The sequence below is a fragment of the Cicer arietinum genome, chromosome 3 (assembly GCF_000331145.2).
Source record: "Cicer arietinum cultivar CDC Frontier isolate Library 1 chromosome 3, Cicar.CDCFrontier_v2.0, whole genome shotgun sequence".
NCBI classification, from domain to species: Eukaryota; Viridiplantae; Streptophyta; class Magnoliopsida; order Fabales; family Fabaceae; genus Cicer; species Cicer arietinum.
This window is the reverse complement of record NC_021162.2, coordinates 54,830,500-54,834,606: the sequence shown is the minus strand read 5'-3', so window position 1 is coordinate 54,834,606 and position 4,107 is coordinate 54,830,500.

Genomic DNA, 4,107 nt, shown 5'->3' with positions numbered 1-4,107 from the left:
TATATATATATATATATATATATATATATATATATTTGCTTGTGAATTCCTATTGAAAATGGTTATAAAATGACCATTAGTACCATTTTGATTAATAAAAATGTTTTGCTTTTGCAATTTACGAAAAAAAAAGAATATATTTGATTGTGAAAGTAGTCTTGGTAATTTAAAATTTGACTATCAGAGTTATAAAGTCCGAACATTGATCGATTAAATTAGAGGGTTTGAACTTGTTATTTGTGATCCATTTGTACTTAATTGAATTGATTAGGCCATTTTTATTATTTCTAAATTTGAATATATTTATTTATTTTATATAAATATAATAATATCATTTTAAATTTCAAAAATAAATAATTGAATTGATTAGGCCATTTTTATTATTTCCAAACTTGAATATATTTATTTACTTTATATAAATATAGTAATATCATTTTAAATTTCAAAAATAAATAACACAAGGTCATTTTCAAATTCAAATTCACTGGCCTTTTGGTTGCAAGATATTTTAAAATGACTGTTTATTCTTTAAAAAACTTGAGAAACTGAATTTGGTTTCTCTAAATTCTAAAATTCTTAGTTTATTTTGCATTTAAACATTTTAAAAGATTTTTTAGTCTTTATTGCACTTAACAAATTAATTTGGCTTAATATATTGTTTTGACGTTTTTTTCTTCCCATTTACAATTTAAGCTATGTTGAATTTTAGTTTAGAGAATCAAAATCTTAAACTTGAACACTTATTTTCTACAAAAATTTAAATTCTATTATTCTTTAGTGGTTTTTTTTTTTGAGTCTACAGATGAGATGAGATGATAAAATTACTCTTTGAAACTCACATACGACATAATTGCGTTGTCTCGAATTCAAACTTAAAAGATAATATATATCCTAATAATATTAGGATTTGATAGTGGCATTAGGATTAAGAACTGTTTAAGGTTTATATTTCATATCATTCAACTTTATGCGTACATTTATGCTGTAACGCGTTTGGGCTTCAAAAGACAATTATTTTAAAAAAGGGACAACGACAAGATTCCCTAGTGTAAGCATTTATACCAAAAAAAAAAAAAAGACTTTTAATAAGGAAAACGAACCAAATTTATTACTCTTTGCTTTTTAGCCTTTCAAACGATTATAAGAGGTGGAAGAGCATTACTACAATTAAGGTGTAACCACAAAAATTACAGGTTGGCCCCATGTTATTTTGCACTCTTTCAAGCTCACACCATGTGCTATACCACCATATTATCCCAATTGATACAAAATATTCTTTTTTCTCTAAAGGCTAAAGATATATCATATTAATCATACCGCCCTTTGGTGATTTCAAGTCTTAAAATTCATAATTGATGGTACTTGTGATATATATCAAAGGTAATGAAAGGAGCTGAAAATTAAACTCAAGAGACATATATAGGGGGATATATATGTAAGAAGAAAGAATGGGAAAATACTTGAGTTGGGTACAAGCTTTGGCTACAGCATGGGGATTTATGTTGTTGGTGGCTCTTCTATGTTGTTGTTTAAGCACTAAACCTCGACGAGACAGTGATATTATCTCCGGCAACGGTGGTTGCACTTGTGATGGTGGTGGCCATGGTTGTGTATAATTTTTCACTTCAATCAATTAATTAATCGTCATGCCAATTGAATTGTTAGGGGGCAAAGAGCTTACATTTTTGGGATAGTAGGTAATTCAATCCGTTGGGGTATACTTCATGTACATATTTTTACTTTTTTGGGGTAGCTTTTTTTTTTTTTTTTTTACTAGAAACATAGAATTGTTAATTAGTATTGAATATGTTTATAATCATGGGTGATGATTATGCAATTTAGTTGATTATGGTGCAGCCTAGATATATGCATATATATATATATATTGTTCAAAATTTGAGTTTAGTGCATGTTCTATCTTTCTCATGACTTAAAGATTTTGCAATCAGTTGGTTTTATTATGCAGTTAACTATGGTTAAATTAACAATTTTATTTCTTAATCTAACGATTAAAGCAACTGTACCATAAATTAAGCCAATTACAAAGAAACAAAATTTTATTTTCTTTGTCATATTTCTCCTTTTCTAAAAGTTAATAGTTTATCTTCGAAATATGAAGCTTCAAAGTTAATAATTAATACTTCTTAATACGTTATTTAAGAAGTTATAATGAATTTAGCCTAATTGTAAGTAATTAATTAAATTAAATTTATATAAGAATCCATCTTCTTGTAAAAAAAAAAAAAGAATCCATCTTTGCTTGACACTTTGAAACGAACACTTTCTTTGTTCTTTATTATCAGCAAGCATTGGTAACTTAAGTAGAGAATCGAATATATTATTTACACAATACTTTCTCATCTACGACTACCAAATAACTTCGGAGGTTGAACTTTACCTTTCCTATCTCATTATAGAACAAGCTTCATCCTCATTCAAACCACGGTTACTTTGTTTCGCTTATCCCAAAGTTTAATTAAATATCTTCAATATTACATGCATGTTCTTAGGTGAGGATACAATGAAAGGCCTTACATGCATAACATAATTTTTGTTATGAGATAAATTTAAGAGATAATGTCCAAATCCAAAGAAAAAAAATCTAATGACTTATTGAGCACTTAGCGTGTATCGTGCATAGGATGATCTTACATGCAACACATTTGTTGTACAAGATATTTTGGACCCTATCATATATATGTACCAAAACAAGCAAAAACCAGAACACAAAGCGATCATGTAAATATTTGTATTTTACGATGATATTGACATTTGTGGTTCAAGACCTTCTATGCCAAGCTTAAAACAATTAATTAGTTTTTTCTTAATTTATATACATTTGACTTGAGACCTGTTACAAGAGCGGTAAGGCTACGTTTTGTTTAAAGAAACAAAGGAAAAAAAGTGCGATAAATGGTAAAAGAAAATAAGGAGCCTAAAAAATAGATGATTATTTGTTGTTTGTTAAAAGAGTAATTATGAAAGAAAATAAAGTTAACTTTTTTGTTTTTACACTTTGTTTTTCTACTTATGACATTTTGATGCGCATGATGAGATAAAAACATGACATCAAGATAAATATAAGATATGATAAATATTATATATTTGATGTATTCGTAATAATAAATTATCTAATATTATTTTATCAAGTCATTTATTTGGAACACACATTGTAAGACCCATAATTTTAAAGTACCCTTTTATGTATTTTTGGTATATTTTGGATTTTGGCTCGGAGGCTTTTAAGCCAAAGTTAATAATATTTTGGAGTTTTATAATCAAAAAGATATTTCGATGCCAATTAGAATTTCTCGTCGATAAATAAATTGAATTTAACTGCGGAAAATCCTTTACGGAGAATTTAAGGCGTTTCGGGTGAAACGGTAATTTAATAAATATCTAGATTTTGAGATATTTGTTAAGTTATATCTATTATATTTATATACGTTTGTTTGGAGGGAAAAAGAAAGGAAAACTAGAAGGAAGGAAAAGGAAAAGAAAATAGTATATAAAGGAAGGAAGGAAAAAGGAAGAAAGGAAAAACAAAGGAAAGAAAAAGAAAGGAAGGAAATTTACAATTTTCCATCTCCTTCCTCAGACAACCGTGAAACCAAATTCCATCCTTCTCCATTTTTCGTTTTCGTTGCTTCCTTTTCTTCAAAGCTAGTGACCCAAGGTTGGGTGTGAGTTAGATCAAGGTTTTCGCAACTCCACTCTTCCTCTTTGATTCGAAAACGAAGAAAAACGGTTTTGAGATCCAAACACAAACCCCTCCGTTTCTCCTAGATCCAAACCTCATTTCTCGAAGAGATAGAAGGGAAAGTTGCTCACCACCACGCTACGGTGCTAGTGAACTAATTTGGAAGCGGCGTTGCGAGCGGAGATTTTACCGGAATTTCTCGCGGTACCGGAAACGCACGATAAAGCTAACGTTGAGGTAAGGGCTCCTTCCAAACTTCTAGCTTGCATTAGGGACTTATCTGTAGTTGTGTGGAAAAGAATTTGTTAGGGTTAAATGTATCGATTTGGGGAAAAACGAAACCGGTGCGTTATGGGTAAAAACCTTAGAGTTATGTTTTGTTTATAGTGATGAATGTTTCGTGGTAA